Genomic DNA, 17,674 nt, shown 5'->3' on the forward strand with positions numbered 1-17,674 from the left:
CAGCCCAATTCCATGCAGGACGCTTGGCATTTGCCACAGAACACCAGGATTGGCAAATTCGCCACTGGTACCCTGTGCTCTTCACAGATGAAAGCAGGTTTACACTGAGCACATATGACAGAGTCTGGAAACACCGTGGAGAGCGATCTGCTGCCTGCAACATTCTTCAGCATGACCGGTTTGGCAGTGGGTCAGTAATGGTGTGGGGTGGCATTTCTTTGCAGGGCCGCACAGCGCTCCATATGCTCGCCAGAGGTAGCCTGACTGTCATTAGGCACCGAGATGAGATCCTCAGACCCCTTGTGAGACCATATGCTGGTGCGGTTGGCCCTGGGTTCCTTTTAATGTAGGACAATGTCAGACCTCATGTGGCTGGAGTGTGTCAGGAGCTTTAGTCCAGGTCTGGGAGGAGATCCCTCAGGAGACCATCCGCCGCCTCATCAGGAGCATGCCCAGGCGTTGTAGGGAGATCATACAGGCACGTGGAGGCCACACACTACTGAGAATCATTTCCTTGTCTTGAGGCATTTCCACTGAAGTTGGATCAGCCTGTAACTTAATTTTCCACTTTGATTTTGCGCATTATTCCAACTCCAGACCTCCGTGGGATATTAGTTGTGATTTACGTTGATCATTTTTAGGTTTTATTGTTCTCAACACATTCCACTATGTAATGAATAAAGATTTACAACTGGAATATTTCATTCAGTGATATATAGGATGTGGGATTTTAGTGTTCCCTTTATTTTTTTTGAGCAGTGTACTTTAAAGTTCTGTATACATAGGAGCAGAATAGTTAAATTGATGGTAATGCTGAAACTGTCACTTGGCCAAAACCAAGGCTTCATTCTCACGATGAGCTTTTGGTACATTTTTTGATGCTGCATATTTTTGTTGCATCAAAAACGAAGCATCTTACAGGTCCAGCAAATGGATGGGATTTATAGACATCTCTCCTGCCCACTGTGCTTCTTTTTAATGCAGCATAAACTCACTTGTGCTGCGTGTTTCAAATTTGCAGCTTGTCAATTTCTTTTGTGGGTACGATGAGTTTTCTGTGCAAAATTTCCCTATAGACTTCCATTAGATCCACAGGTAAAAAAACGCACTTGTGTTTTAAGTACGTTTCCAAGATGGAACCACATCAAAAATGTATTTAATCAGCAGCTAAGCATGTCAGTAACGTTTTGTCAAAGCCAAATGCTAGGAAGTATAAGAAAAGCAGCTTATTTTAAGGGCAGAACATACAGTACCGTGACAGTCCTGGCGTGACACGACCCAACGGGTAGTCGCTCACAAAATGGCAAAACACACACAAGGATACAACGGGACACTTTAACAACAGTGGGCCCTGCAATAGGGAATGGGGAAATGGACACCTCCTGAACTCTCCTAAGGATGTGCCCTAATCTTCCTGACTTCCCTATACAGGTTCTTTCAACCTGTCGCCGAGCTGGATAACTCAGCCCTCACTTGCCCTGCACCTATCCCTAAGTAGGGAATTGGCAGGTGAGAGCACTAGTCCCACCACTACACTAATACAACACAGGGGAAGTTACACAACAAAGGGACAAAGGAACAATAGCACCATACTTAGCTTTTTCTGCTGCAATGCACCGAACAGTAGAGTAAGGCATCAGATAAGAATTCAGCTGAAGAACAACAGCATTCAGCAATCTCCTTTTCCAGCAAGGTTGGTATCCAAAGGACCTGTATAACCAACAGTCAGCTGATGCACCAGGTGACCTTATGAAGGATGGTGGGAGTGGTCACCACCAACATGAGCTGACCCAGCAGCAATGCAATGCAATGCAATAACACCAGCGGCCACCGGGGGGGAAGAGGGGCAAACTGCATTAACCCCTGATGACCAGAAAGGAAAAAAGGTTTTAACCAAAGGAAAACCAGATCTGCCACAGATCCAAACATGGATCGTGACAATACCAAGGAGACAAAAACCACAGCGTTAAAAATGCATGTTAAAAAACTGCACACAAAGATGCAAACATCAAGAGCTCATTGTTTGCACAATGTCTTTTTCAGATGGATTCTGCCCGTAATCCACTTGGAAAGTGCTGCTAAAGAAAAAGCAAAAATAAAATGCGGTTTATTGTGTCTATGACTTTCAAGGTTTTCAAGTCTCTTCATCAGGACAAAACCACAATAATCAATGTGGTTTGAAAACTTCGAAAGGCGCAGACACAGTAAACCACATTCATGCTTCACCTTTGTGTGTGATCATACTTTTAACCCCTTAGTGACAGAGCCAATTTGGTACTTAACGACCGAGCCAATTTTTACAATTCTGACTACTGTCACTTTATGAGGTTGTAACTCTGAAATGCTTTAACGGATTCCGCTGCTTCTGAGAATGTTTTTTCGTGACATATTGTACTTCATGTTAGTGGTAACATTTCTTCGATATTACTTGCGATTATTTATGGAAAAAATGGAAATATGGCGAAAATTTTTAAAATTTTGCAGTTTTCAAACTTTGTATTTTTATGCCCTTAAATCAGAGAGATATGTCACGAAAAATAGTTAATAAATAACATTTCCCACATGTCTACTTTACATCAGCACAATTTTGGAAACAAAATTTTTTTTGTTAGGGAGTTAAAAGGGTTAAAAGTTGACCAGCAATTTCTCATTTTTACAACACCATTTTTTTGGGACCACATCACATTTGAAGTCATTTTGAGGGGTCTATATGATAGAAAATAACCAAGTGTGACACTATTCTAAAACTGCACCCCTCAAGGTTCTTAAAACCACATTCAAGAAGTTAATAAACCCTTTACGTGCTTCACAGCAACTGAAACAATGTAGAAGGAAAAAATAAACATTTAACTTTTTTTTGCAAACATTTTATTTCAGAACCATTTTTTTTTATTTTCACAAGTGTAAAAATAGAAATTAAACCATAAATTTTGTTGTGCAATTTCTCCTGAATACACCAATACCACATATGTGGGGGTAAACCACTGTTTCGGCGCACCGCAAAGCTTGGAAGTGAAGGAGCGCTGTTTGACTTTTTCAATGCAGAATTGGCTGGAATTGAGATTGGATGCAAAGACTTTGAAGAGTTGGGGAAGAAAGTAAAGGAACTGGATGCACAGGTAGTTTTTTCTTCTATCCTTCCAGTAGACGGGCATGGCACCAGGAGATGGAACAGGATCCTTGATGCAAACAACTGGCTAAGACGATGGTGCAGACAACAAGGATTCGGATTCCTGGACCACGGTGTGAATTACTTGTACGATGGACTCCTCGCCAGAGACGGACTACACCTCAACAAACCTGGGAAACACACATTCGCCAGAAGACTCGCTACACTCATCAGGAGGGCGTTAAACTAGAAGAAGAGGGGACGGGAAGAAAAACATTAGACTTGAACAAAGAAGATCCAGGAAAACATACTCAGAAGGGCGGTAAGAACATTTCTAAAACAATCCACAGCGAGGAGATTGGAACAAAACAAAATCCTCTAAACTGCATGCTTGCAAACGCCAGAAGCCTGACAAACAAGATGGAAGAACTAGAAGCAGAAATATCTACAGGTAACTTTGACATAGTGGGAATAACCGAGACATGGTTAGATGAAAGCTATGACTGGGCAGTTAACTTACAGGGTTACAGTCTGTTTAGAAAGGATCGTAAAAATCGGAGAGGAGGAGGGGTTTGTCTCTATGTAAAGTCTTGTCTAAAGTCCACTTTAAGGGAGGATATTAGCGAAGGAAATGAGGATGTCGAGTCCATATGGGTCGAAATTCATGGAGGGAAAAATGGTAACAAAATTCTCATTGGGGTCTGTTACAAACCCCCAAATATAACAGAAACCATGGAAAGTCTACTTCTAAAGCAGATAGATGAAGCTGCAACCCATAATGAGGTCCTGGTTATGGGGGACTTTAACTACCCGGATATTAACTGGGAAACAGAAACCTGTGAAACCCATAAAGGCAACAGGTTTCTGCTAATAACCAAGAAAAATTATCTTTCACAATTGGTGCAGAATCCAACCAGAGGAGCAGCACTTTTAGACCTAATACTATCTAATAGACCTGACAGAATAACAAATCTGCAGGTGGTCGGGCATTTAGGAAATAGCGACCACAATATTGTACAGTTTCACCTGTCTTTCACTAGGGGGACTTGTCAGGGAGTCACAAAAACACTGAACTTTAGGAAGGCAAAGTTTGACCAGCTTAGAGATGCCCTTAATCTGGTAGACTGGGACAATATCCTCAGAAATAAGAATACAGATAATAAATGGGAAATGTTTAAGAACATCCTAAATAGGCAGTGTAAGCGGTTTATACCTTGTGGGAATAAAAGGACTAGAAATAGGAAAAACCCAATGTGGCTAAACAAAGAAGTAAGACAGGCAATTAACAGTAAAAAGAAAGCATTTGCACTACTAAAGCAGGATGGCACCATTGAAGCTCTAAAAAACTATAGGGAGAAAAATACTTTATCTAAAAAACTAATTAAAGCTGCCAAAAAGGAAACAGAGAAGCACATTGCTAAGGAGAGTAAAACTAATCCCAAACTGTTCTTCAACTATATCAATAGTAAAAGAATAAAAACTGAAAATGTAGGCCCCTTAAAAAATAGTGAGGAAAGAATGGTTGTAGATGACGAGGAAAAAGCTAACATATTAAACACCTTCTTCTCCACGGTATTCACGGTGGAAAATGAAATGCTAGGTGAAATCCCAAGAAACAATGAAAACCCTATATTAAGGGTCACCAATCTAACCGAAGAAGAGGTGCGAAACCGGCTAAATAAGATTAAAATAGATAAATCTCCGGGTCCGGATGGCATACACCCACGAGTACTAAGAGAACTAAGTAATTTAATAGATAAATCATTATTTCTTATTTTTAGGGACTCTATAGCGACAGGGTCTGTTCCGCAGGATTGGCGCATAGCAAATGTGGTGCCAATATTCAAAAAGAGCTCTAAAAGTGAACCTGGAAATTATAGGCCAGTAAGTCTAACCTCTATTGTTGGTAAAATATTTGAAGGGTTTCTGAGGGATGTTATTCTGGATTATCTCAATGAGAATAACTGTTTAACTCCATATCAGCATGGGTTTATGAGAAATCGCTCCTGTCAAACCAATCTAATCAGTTTTTATGAAGAGGTAAGCTATAGGCTGGACCACGGTGAGTCATTGGACGTGGTATATCTCGATTTTTCCAAAGCGTTTGATACCGTGCCGCACAAGAGGTTGGTACACAAAATGAGAATGCTTGGTCTGGGGGAAATTGTGTGTAAATGGGTTAGTAACTGACTTAGTGATAGAAAGCAGAGGGTGGTTATAAATGGTATAGTCTCTAACTGGGTCGCTGTGACCAGTGGGGTACTGCAGGGGTCAGTATTGGGACCTGTTCTCTTCAACATATTCATTAATGATCTGGTAGAAGGTTTACACAGTAAAATATCGATATTTGCAGATGATACAAAACTATGTAAAGCAGTTAATACAAGAGAAGATAGTATTCTGCTACAGATGGATCTGGATAAGTTGGAAACTTGGGCTGAAAGGTGGCAGATGAGGTTTAACAATGATAAATGTAAGGTTATACACATGGGAAGAAGGAATCAATGTCACCATTACATACTGAATGGGAAACCACTGGGTAAATCTGACAGGGAGAAGGACTTGGGGATCCTAGTTAATGATAAACTTACCTGGAGCAGCCAGTGCCAGGCAGCAGCTGCCAAGGCAAACAGGATCATGGGGTGCATTAAAAGAGGTCTGGATACACATGATGAGAGCATTATACTGCCTCTGTACAAATCCCTAGTTAGACCGCACATGGAGTACTGTGTCCAGTTTTGGGCACCGGTGCTCAGGAAGGATATAATGGAACTAGAGAGAGTACAAAGGAGGGCAACAAAATTAATAAAGGGGATGGGAGAACTACAATACCCAGATAGATTAGCGAAATTAGGATTATTTAGTCTAGAAAAAAGACGACTGAGGGGCGATCTAATAACCATGTATAAGTATATAAGGGGACAATACAAATATCTCGCTGAGGATCTGTTTATACCAAGGAAGGTGACGGGCACAAGGGGGCATTCTTTGCGTCTGGAGGAGAGAAGGTTTTTCCACCAACATAGAAGAGGATTCTTTACTGTTAGGGCAGTGAGAATCTGGAATTGCTTGCCTGAGGAGGTGGTGATGGCGAACTCAGTCGAGGGGTTCAAGAGAGGCCTGGATGTCTTCCTGGAGCAGAACAATATTGTATCATACAATTAGGTTCTGTAGAAGGACGTAGATCTGGGAATTTATTATGATGGAATATAGGCTGAACTGGATGGACAAATGTCTTTTTTCGGCTTTACTAACTATGTTACTATGTTACTATGATGCCATGTCACGTTTAGAGAGCCCCTGATGTGCCTAAACAGTGGAAAACCCCCACAAGTGACACCATTTTGGAAACTAGACCCCTTATGGAACTTATCTAGATGTGTGGTGAGTAGTGTTGAGCATTCCGATACCGCAAGTATCGGGTATCGGCGATATTTGCGGTATCGGAATTCCGATACCGAGTTCCGATATTTTTGTGATATCGGGAATCGGTATCGGGATTAAGATTCATGTGTAAAATAAAGAATAAAAAAAAAAAATATTGATATACTTACCCTCGGACGCGCCCTGGTTGTCACCGCTGCAACCGCCATGCTTCCGTTCCTAAGAATGAGCGCATTAAGGACTTTCGATGACGTCGCGGCTTGTCATATGACCGCTCAGCGACCAATCACAAGCCGCGACGTCATCGAAGGTCCTTAACGCGCTCATTCTTAGAAAGGGAAGCATGGCGGTTGCAGCGGTGACAACCAGGGCGCGTCCGAGGGTAAGTATATCAATATTTTTTATTTTTATTCTTTATTTTACACATGAATATGGATCCCAGGGCCTGAAGGAGAGTTTCCTCTCCTTCAGACCCTGGGAACCATAGAGGATACCTTCCGATATTTGTGTCCCATTGACTTGTATTGGTATCGGATATCGGTATCGGCGATATCCGATATTTTTCGGATATCGGCCGATACCATCCGATACTGATACTTTCAAATATCGGACGGTATCGCTCAACACTAGTGGTGAGCACTTTAAACCCCCCAGTGCTTCACAGAAGTTTATAACGTAGAGCCGCGAAAATAAAAAAATCGCATTTTTTCCACAAAAATGATATTTTTGCCCCCAAATGTTTATTTTCACAAGGGTAACAGGAGAAATTAGACCACAAAAGTTGTTGTGCAATTTCTCCTGAGTACGTCAATACCCCATGTGGGGGTAAACCACTGTTTGGGCGCACCGCAGAGCTTGGAAGAGAAGGAGACCCGTTTTACTTTTTCAATGTAGAATTGGCTGGAATTGAGATCGGACGCCATGTCGCATTTGTAGAGCCTCTGATGTGCATAAACAGTAGAAACCCCCCACAAGTGACCCCATTTTGGAAACTAGACCCCCCATGGAACTTATCTAGATGTGAGGTGAGAATTTTGAATGCCCAAGTGCTTCACAGAAGTTTAGAATGCAGAGTCGTGAAAATAAAAAATATTTTTTTTTACACAAAAAAGATATTGTAGCCCGCAAGTTTTTATTTTCACAAGGGTAACAGGACAAATTGGACCACAAAAGTTGTTGTCTAATTTATCCCGAGTACGGTGATGCCCCATATGTGGGGGTAAACCACTGTTTGGGTGCACGGTAGAGCTCGGAAGGGAAGGAGCGCCGTTTTGGAATGCAGACTTAGATAGAATGGTCTGTGGGCGTTATGTTGCATTTGCAGAGCCCCTGATGTGCCTAAACAGTAGAAATCCCCACAAGTGACCACATTTTGGAAACTAGACCCCCCAAGGAACTTTTTTAGATGTGTGGTGAGAACTTTGAATGCCCAAGTGCTTCAAAGAAGTTTATAATGCAGAGTCGTGAAAATAAAAAATATTTTTTTTTCCACAAAAAAGATTTTTTAGCCCCCGAGTTTTTATTTTCACAAGGGTAACAGGAGAAATTGGACCAAAAAAGTTGTTGTCCAATTTATCCCGAGTACGCTGATACCCCATATGTGGGGGTAAACCACTGTTTGGGCGCACGGCAGAGCTCGGAAGGGAAGGAGCGCCGTTTTGGAATGCAGACTTTGATAGAATGGTCTGTGGGCGTTATGTTGCGTTTGCAAAGCTCCTGATGTACCTAAACAGTAGTAACCCCACACAAGTGACCCCATTTGGGAAACTGGACCCCCCAAGGAACTTATATAGATGTGTGGTGAGAACTTTGAATGCCCAAGTGCTTCACAGAAGTTTATAATGCAGAGTCGTGAAAATAAAAAATATTTTTTTTTCCACAAAAAAGATTTTGTAGCCCCCAAGTTTTATTTTCACAAGGGTAACAGGAGAAATTGGACCCCAAAAGTTGTTGTCCAATTTATTCCGAGTACGCTGATGCCCCATATGTGGGGGTAACCCACTGTTTGGGCGCACGGCAGAGCTCAGAAGGGAGGGAGCACCATTTGACTTTTTGAGCGCAAAATTTGCTGTCGTGTTTGGAGACTGTTGTGAGTTCTGTTTTTGGGCTCCCTCTGGTGGTTACTGATGGTACTGGGTGACTTGTCTTTCCTGGGTCTCTGGGTTCCACCTGTTCCATCAGGATATGGGAGTTTCCTATTTAACCTGGCTTTGCTGGCATTTCCTCGCCGGTTATCAATGTATCCAGTGTGTCTTGTTACCTCTGCTCCCTGCTCCTAGAACCTTCTGGTCAAGCTAAGTTTGGATTTTCCTGTTTTGGTGTTTTGCTTTATTTGGTTTTTTAGTCCAGCCTGCAGATATTTGATTATTGCTGCTGGTTGCTCTAGTGGGCTGAAATTGCTCCTCATGTACCATGAGTTGGCACATGAGTTCAAGTAATTTCAGGATGGTTTTTTGAAGGGTTTTTCGCTGACCGCGCAGTTCACTTTTGTATCCTCTGCTATCTAGCTTTAGCGGGCCTCATTTTGCTGAAACTGTTTTCATACTGCGTATGTGCTTTCTTCTCATTTCACCGTTATTATATGTGGGGGGCTGCTATTTCTGTGGGGTATTTCTCTGGAGGCAAGAGAGGTCTGTGTTTCTTCTAATAGGGGAAGTTAGATCTTCGGCTGGAGCGATACGTCTAGGATCATCGTAGGCACGTTCCCCGGCTACTTTTATTTGTGTGTTAGGTTCAGGGTCGCGGTCAGCTCAGGTTCCATCGCCCTAGAGCTTGTTTGTATCTGTGCTTGTCCTTTAGTGATCCCCTGCCATTGGGATCATGACAGTATAACCGGCCCACAAAGTGTTAATTGTATTGGCTGAAGTAGGAGGATAAGTAGTCTGAGGAAGTTTTTTTTTTTTTTTTCCCTCAGAGTTTGCTGCCTAGCCTTATTGCAGCCTGGCTACTTCCTCCTCCTCTTAATCTTTGAATGGCTCTGATCCCAGCTGTTTACCATGGACGTCCAGAGTTTGGCTTCCAGCCTGAATAATCTTGCCCCTAAGGTTCAAAATATACAGGATTTTGTTGTACATGCTCCTATGTCTGAACCTAGAATTCCTGTCCCAGAGTTTTTTTCTGGAGATAGATCTCGTTTTCTGAATTTTAGGAACAATTGCAAGTTGTTTCTTTCTTTGAAATCTCGCTCCTCTGGAGACCCTGCTCAGCAAGTCAAGATTATTATATCTTTCCTGCGGGGTGACCCTCAGGATTGGGCATTTGCATTGGCACCAGGGGACCCTGCATTGCTTAATGCGGATGCGTTTTTTCTGGCATTGGGTTTGCTCTATGAGGAACCTAACCAAGAGATTCAGGCTGAAAAAGCTTTGTTGGCCCTCTCTCAGGGGCAAGATGAAGCAGAAATTTATTGTCAAAAATTTCGGAAGTGGTCGGTGCTTACTCAGTGGAATGAGTGCGCCCTGGCTGCAAGGTTCAGAGATCGCCTTTCTGAGGCCATTAAAGATGTTATGGTGGGGGTCCCTGCGCCTACTGGTCTGAATGAGTCTATGACTATGGCTATTCAGATTGATCGGCGTTTACGGGAGCGCAAACCTGTGCACCATTTGGCGGTGTCGTCTGAACCGTCACCTGAGATAATGCAATGTGATAAAATTCAGTCCAGAAGTGAAAGGCAAAATTATAGGCGGAAAAAAAGGTTGTGCTTTTATTGTGGTGATTCAGCTCATGTTATATCAGCATGCTCTAAACGCACAAAAAAGGTTGATAAGTCTGTTGCCATTAGTACTTTACAGTCTAAGTTCATTCTGTCTGTGACTCTGATTTGTTCATTATCATCCATTTCCGTCGATGCCTATGTGGATTCAGGCGCTGCCCTGAGTCTTATGGATTGGTCATTTGCCAATCGCTGTGGGTTTAGTCTGGAGCCTCTGGAAGTCCCTATTCCTTTGAAGGGAATTGACTCTACACCTTTGGCTATGAATAAACCTCAGTACTGGACACAAGTGACCATGCGTATGACTCCTGTTCATCAGGAGGTGATTCGCTTCCTGGTACTGTATAATTTGCATGATGTCCTAGTGCTTGGTCTGCCATGGTTACAAACTCATAATCCAGTCCTTGACTGGAAATCGATGTCTGTGTTAAGCTGGGGTTGTCAAGGGGTTCATGATGATGCACCTCCGATTTCTATCGCTTCATCTACTCCTTCTGAGATTCCTGTGTTTTTGTCTGACTATCGGGATGTTTTTGAGGAGCCTAAGCTCAGTTCGCTTCCTCCTCACAGGGATTGCGATTGTGCTATAAATTTAATTCCAGGCAGTAAATTTCCTAAAGGTCGTTTGTTCAATCTGTCAGTGCCAGAGCATACTGCTATGCGGGATTATGTTAAGGAGTCCTTGGAAAAGGGACATATCCGTCCATCTTTGTCCCCTTTGGGAGCAGGTTTTTTTTTCGTGGCCAAAAAAGATGGTTCCTTGAGGCCTTGTATAGATTATCGTCTTTTGAATAAGATTACCGTAAAATATCAGTATCCTTTGCCATTGTTGACTGATTTGTTTGCTCGCATTAAGGGGGCTAAATGGTTCACTAAGATTGATCTTCGGGGTGCGTATAATCTTATACGAATAAAGCAAGGTGATGAGTGGAAAACCGCATTTAATACGCCTGAGGGCCATTTTGAGTATTTGATAATGCCTTTTGGACTTTCTAATGCTCCTTCAGTCTTCCAGTCCTTTATGCACGATATTTTCAGTGAATATCTGGATAAATTTATGATTGTGTATTTGGATGATATTTTGGTTTTTTCTGATGACTGGGAGTCTCATGTTCAGCAGGTCAGGAAGGTGTTTCAGGTCCTGCGGGCCAATTCCTTGTTTGTAAAAGGCTCAAAGTGTCTCTTTGGAGTCCAGAAGATTTCTTTCTTGGGGTATATTTTTTCCCCTTCTACTATTGAGATGGATCCCGTCAAGGTTCAGGCTATTTGTGACTGGACGCAGCCTACATCTCTTAAGAGTCTACAGAAGTTCTTGGGCTTTGCTAATTTCTATCGTCGTTTTATAACTAATTTTTCCAGTGTTGTTAAGCCTTTGACGGATTTGACTAAGAAGGGTGCTGATGTTGCTAATTGGTCTCCTGCGGCTGTGGAGGCCTTTCAGGAACTTAAGCGCCGGTTTTCTTCTGCTCCTGTGTTGCATCAGCCAGATGTTTCGCTCCGTTTTCAGGTTGAGGTTGATGCTTCCGAGATTGGAGCGGGGGCGGTTTTGTCGCAGAGAAGCTCCGATGGCTCAGTGATGAAGCCATGCGCGTTTTTTTCTAGAAAGTTTTCGCCGGCTGAGCGGAATTATGATGTTGGTGATCGGGAACTTTTGGCCATGAAGTGGGCATTTGAGGAGTGGCGTCATTGGCTAGAGGGTGCTAGACATCGTGTGGTGGTCTTGACTGATCACAAAAATTTGATTTACCTTGAGTCTGCCAGGCGTCTGAATCCTAGACAGGCGCGTTGGTCACTGTTTTTCTCTCGTTTCAATTTTGTGGTTTCATACCTGCCAGGTTCAAAGAATGTGAAGGCGGATGCTCTTTCTAGGAGTTTTGTGCCTGACTCCCTTGGAAATTCTGAGCCCTCTGGTATCCTTAGGGATGGGGTGATTTTGTCTGCTGTCTCCCCAGACTTGCGACGTGCTTTGCAGGAGTTTCAGGCGGGTAAACCTGATCGTTGTCCGCCTGAGAGACTGTTTGTTCCGGATAATTGGACCAGTAGAGTCATCTCCGAGGTCCATTCTTCTGCGTTGGCAGGTCATCCTGGAATATTTGGTACTAGAGACTTGGTGGCCAGGTCTTTTTGGTGGCCTTCCTTGTCGAGGGATGTGCGTTCTTTTGTGCAGTCTTGTGAGGTTTGTGCTCGGGCTAAGCCTTGCTGTTCTCGGGCCAGTGGATTGTTGTCACCTTTGCCTATCCCGAAGAGGCCTTGGACGCACATTTCCATGGACTTTATTTCGGATCTCCCTGTCTCTCAAAAAATGTCCGTCATCTGGGTTGTGTGTGATCGCTTTTCTAAAATGGTTCATCTGGTACCCTTGCCTAAGTTACCTTCCTCCTCTGAGTTGGTCCCTCTGTTTTTTCAGAATGTGGTTCGTTTGCATGGGATTCCTGAGAACATCGTTTCTGACAGGGGATCCCAGTTTGTGTCTAGATTTTGGCGGACGTTCTGTGCTAAGATGGGCATTGATTTGTCCTTTTCGTCTGCATTCCATCCTCAGACGAATGGCCAGACTGAACGAACTAATCAGACCTTGGAAACTTATTTAAGGTGTTTTGTTTCTGCTGATCAGGATGACTGGGTTACCTTTTTGCCGCTGGCCGAATTTGCCCTTAATAGTCGGGCTAGTTCTGCTACCTTGGTTTCTCCTTTCTTTTGTAATTCGGGGTTTCATCCTCGTTTTTCCTCTGGTCAGGTGGAACCTTCTGATTGTCCTGGAGTGGACATGGTGGTGGATAGGTTGCATCGGATTTGGAGTCATGTGGTAGACAATTTGAAGTTGTCCCAGGAGAAGGCTCAGCAGTTTGCTAATCGCCGTCGCCGCGTGGGTCCTCGACTTCTTGTTGGGGACTTGGTGTGGTTGTCTTCTCGTTTTGTTCCTATGAAGGTCTCTTCTCCTAAGTTCAAGCCTCGGTTCATCGGTCCCTATAGGATCTTGGAAATTCTTAACCCTGTGTCGTTTCGTTTGGATCTCCCGGCATCGTTTGCTATTCATAATGTGTTCCATCGGTCGTTGTTGCGGAAGTATGAGGTACCTGTTATTCCTTCGCTTGAGCCTCCTGCTCCAGTGCTGGTGGAGGGAGAATTGGAGTATGTTGTGGAGAAGATCTTGGATTCTCGTGTTTCCAGACGGAAACTCCAGTATTTGGTCAAGTGGAAGGGTTATGGTCAGGAGGATAATTCTTGGGTGGTTGCCTCGGATGTTCATGCTGATGATTTGGTTCGCGCTTTTCATAGGGCTCATCCTGGTCGCCCTGGTGGTTCTCGTGAGGGTTCGGTGACCCCTCCTCAAGGGGGGGGTACTGTTGTGAGTTCTGTTTTTGGGCTCCCTCTGGTGGTTACTGATGGTACTGGGTGACTTGTCTTTCCTGGGTCTCTGGGTTCCACCTGTTCCATCAGGATATGGGAGTTTCCTATTTAACCTGGCTTTGCTGGCATTTCCTCGCCGGTTATCAATGTATCCAGTGTGTCTTGTTACCTCTGCTCCCTGCTCCTAGAACCTTCTGGTCAAGCTAAGTTTGGATTTTCCTGTTTTGGTGTTTTGCTTTATTTGGTTTTTTAGTCCAGCCTGCAGATATTTGATTATTGCTGCTGGTTGCTCTAGTGGGCTGAAATTGCTCCTCATGTACCATGAGTTGGCACATGAGTTCAAGTAATTTCAGGATGGTTTTTTGAAGGGTTTTTCGCTGACCGCGCAGTTCACTTTTGTATCCTCTGCTATCTAGCTTTAGCGGGCCTCATTTTGCTGAAACTGTTTTCATACTGCGTATGTGCTTTCCTCTCATTTCACCGTCATTATATGTGGGGGGCTGCTATTTCTGTGGGGTATTTCTCTGGAGGCAAGAGAGGTCTGTGTTTCTTCTAATAGGGGAAGTTAGATCTTCGGCTGGAGCGAGACGTCTAGGATCATCGTAGGCACGTTCCCCGGCTACTTTTATTTGTGTGTTAGGTTCAGGGTCGCGGTCAGCTCAGGTTCCATCGCCCTAGAGCTTGTTTGTATCTGTGCTTGTCCTTTAGTGATCCCCTGCCATTGGGATCATGACAGGAGACCCCCTGATGTACCTAACCAGTGGAAACCCCCCAATTCTATCTCCAACCCTAACCCCAACACACCCCTAACCCTAATCCCAACCCGATCCATAATCCTAATCACAACCCTAACGATAATCACAACCCTAACCCCAAAACAACCCTAATGTCAACCCTAACCATAACCCTAATCAAAACCCTAAATCCAACACACCCCTAATCCTAATCTCAACCCTAACCTCAAACCTAACCCTAATCCCAATACACCCCTAATCCAACCCTAACCTTAACCCTAATCCCAAGCGTAACCCTAATGCCAACCCTAACCCTAATACCAACCCTAATCCAAACCCTAACCCTAATCCCAACTCTAACCCTAACTTTAGCGCAACCCTAGCCCTAACTTTAGCCCCAACCCTAGCCCTAACTCTAAATTTAGCCCTAACCCAAACCCTAGCCCTAACTTTAGCTCCAACCCTAACCCTAGCCCTAACTTTAGCCCCAACCCTAACCCTAGCCCTAAGGATACTTTCACACTTGTGTCGTTTGGCATCCGTCGCAATCCGTCGTTTTGGACAAAAAACGGATCCTACAAATGTGCCCGCAGGATGCATTTTTTGCCCATAGACTTGTATTGCAGACGGATCGCGATGGATGGCCACACTACGCGTTCGTCATGCACTGGATCAGTTGTGTTTTGGCGGACCGTCGGCACAAAAAAGTTCAATCTAATGTTTTTTTGTACGTCTCGTCCGCCATTTCCGACCACGCATGCGTGGCCGTAACTCCGCCCCCTCCTCCCCAGGACATAGACTGGGCAGCGGATGCATTGAAATACTGCATCCGCTGCCCACGTTGTGCACAATTTTCACAACGTGCGTCGGTATGTCGGGCTGACGCATTGCGACGACGGCCCTGTACCGACGCAAGTGTGAAAAAAGCCTAACCCTAAATTTAGCCCCAACCCTAACCCTATATTTAGCCGCAACCCTAACCCTAAATTTAGCCCCAACCCTAACCCTAAATTTAGCCCCAACCCTAACCCTAAATTTAGCCCCAACCCTAACCCTAACCCTAAATTTAGCCCCAACTCTAACCCTAACCCTAAATTTAGCCCCAACCCTAACCGTAACCCTAAATTTAGCCCCAACCCTAACCCTAACCCTAATTTTAGCCCCAACTGCTTTCTCCTGCCGGCCAGCAGATGGCGACAGATGGCGGACGCATTGCGCATGCGCCCGCCATTTTGTTTCCCCATGAAGAAGCCGGCGGGCAGGAGAACACGCAGGAAGACCCAGGGACACCGGTAAGTATAATAGGGTCCCCAAATCCCCCTATTTCTCTATCCTCTGATGTGCGATCACATCAGAGGACAGAGAATTACACATTGCTTTTTTTTTTTTTTTGCTGCCGATAAACAGTTAATTACCAGCGATCGCAAAGCAGGGTCGGTAAAACCGACCCCCGATCATTTTCTTTGGGGTCTCGGCTACCTCAGCAGCTGAGACCCCAAAGATCCTCTCGGTGCCGGCCGGCGGGCGCACTGCACATGCGCCCGCCTTTTTTTTGCCGGAAAAAGATGGCGGCGCCCATCGGAAGCCACGAGGAGCACCGGGGGAGACAGGTGAGTATCGGGGGGCTATCTGGGACCCCATTTCTCTGTCCTCTGATGTGCGATAACATCGGAGGACAGAGAAATTAAAAGGGAAATCTGTTGTGAAAGGTAATTCAGTACCACAATAGACATAGAGGTCAGAACACATACAGTGACCTGACAATAACCCAAAAACATAGAACGAGCTCTGAGACGTGGGAACTCTGCTGACCGCAATCCCTAATCCTCTCCAACCACACTAGAGGCAGCCGTGGATTGCGCCTAACGCTCCCTATGCAACTCGGCACAGCCTGAGAAACTAGCTAACCTGAAGATAGAAAATAAGCCTACCTTGCCTCAGAGAAATACCCCAAAGGAAAAGGCAGCCCCCACATATAATGACTGTGAGTAAAGATGAAAAGACAAACATAGAGATGAAATTGATTTAGCAAAGTGAGGCCCGACTTTCTGAACAGAACGAGGATAGGAAAGGTAACTTTGCGGTCAACACAAAACCCTACAAAAACCACGCAAAGGGGGCAAAAAGACCCTCCGTACCGAACTAACGGCACGGAGGTACACCCTCTGCGTCCCAGAGCTTCCAGCAAGCAGGAAAAAACAAATAGACAAGCTGGACAGAAAAAACAGCAAACAAAATAGCAAAGCGGAACTTAGCTATGCAGAGCAGCAGGCCACAGGAACGATCCAGGAGGAAACAGGTCCAATACTAGAACATTGACTGGAGGCCAGGATCAAAGCACTAGGTGGAGTTAAATAGAGCAGCACCTAACGACTTCACCACATCACCTGAGGAAAGAAACTCAGAAGCCGCAGTACCACTTTCCTCCACCAACGGAAGCTCACAGAGAGAATCAGCCGAAGTACCACTTGTGACCACAGGAGGGAGCTCTGCCACAGAATTCACAACAGTACCCCCCCCCCTTGAGGAGGGGTCACCGAACCCTCACCAGAGCCCCCAGGACGACCAGGATGAGCCATATGAAAGGCACGAACAAGATCGGGAGCATGGACATCAGAGGCAAAGACCCAGGAATTATCTTCCTGAGCATAACCCTTCCACTTAACCAAATACTGGAGTTTCCGTCTTGAAACACGAGAATCCAAAATCTTCTCCACAATATACTCCAACTCCCCCTCCACCAAAACCGGGGCAGGAGGATCAACAGATGGAACCATAGGTGCCACGTATCTCCGCAACAATGACCTATGGAATACGTTATGTATGGAAAAAGAATCTGGAAGGGTCAGACGAAAAGACACAGGATTACGAACCTCAGAAATCCTATACGGACCAATGAAACGAGGTTTAAACTTAGGAGAGGAAACCTTCATAGGAATATGACGAGAAGATAACCAAACCAAATCCCCAACACGAAGTCGGGGACCCACACAGCGTCTGCGATTAGCGAAACGTTGAGCCTTCTCCTGGGACAAGGTCAAATTGTCCACTACATGAGTCCAAATCTGCTGCAACCTGTCCACCACAGTATCCACACCAGGACAGTCCAAAGACTCAACCTGCCCTGAAGAGAAACGAGGATGGAACCCAGAGTTGCAGAAAAACAGCGAAACCAAGGTAGCCGAGCTGGCCCGATTATTAAGGGCGAACTCAGCCAAAGGCAAAAAGGACACCCAGTCATCCTGATCAGCAGAAACAAAGCATCTCAGATATGTTTCCAAGGTCTGATTGGTTCATTCGGTCTGGCCATTAGTCTGAGGATGGAAAGCCGAGGAAAAAGACAAGTCAATGCCCATCCTACCACAAAAGGCTCGCCAAAACCTC

The 17,674-nt window shown here is 44.7% G+C and overlaps 1 long non-coding RNA gene across 1 annotated transcript in view; it reads right to left on the reverse strand.

The window, feature by feature from the left end:
• Positions 1-3,238: 3,238 nt before the first annotated feature.
• Positions 3,239-17,674, reverse strand: part of LOC138674172 (uncharacterized) — an 88,903-nt gene continuing 74,467 nt past the window's right edge. Inside the window, exon 3 of the long non-coding RNA XR_011320516.1 lies at positions 3,239-3,355. This is a non-coding gene — a long non-coding RNA (uncharacterized lncRNA). The remainder of the gene's footprint in view (positions 3,356-17,674) is intronic.

The sequence above is a fragment of the Ranitomeya imitator genome, chromosome 4 (assembly GCF_032444005.1).
Source record: "Ranitomeya imitator isolate aRanImi1 chromosome 4, aRanImi1.pri, whole genome shotgun sequence".
Taxonomy (NCBI): Eukaryota; Metazoa; Chordata; class Amphibia; order Anura; family Dendrobatidae; genus Ranitomeya; species Ranitomeya imitator.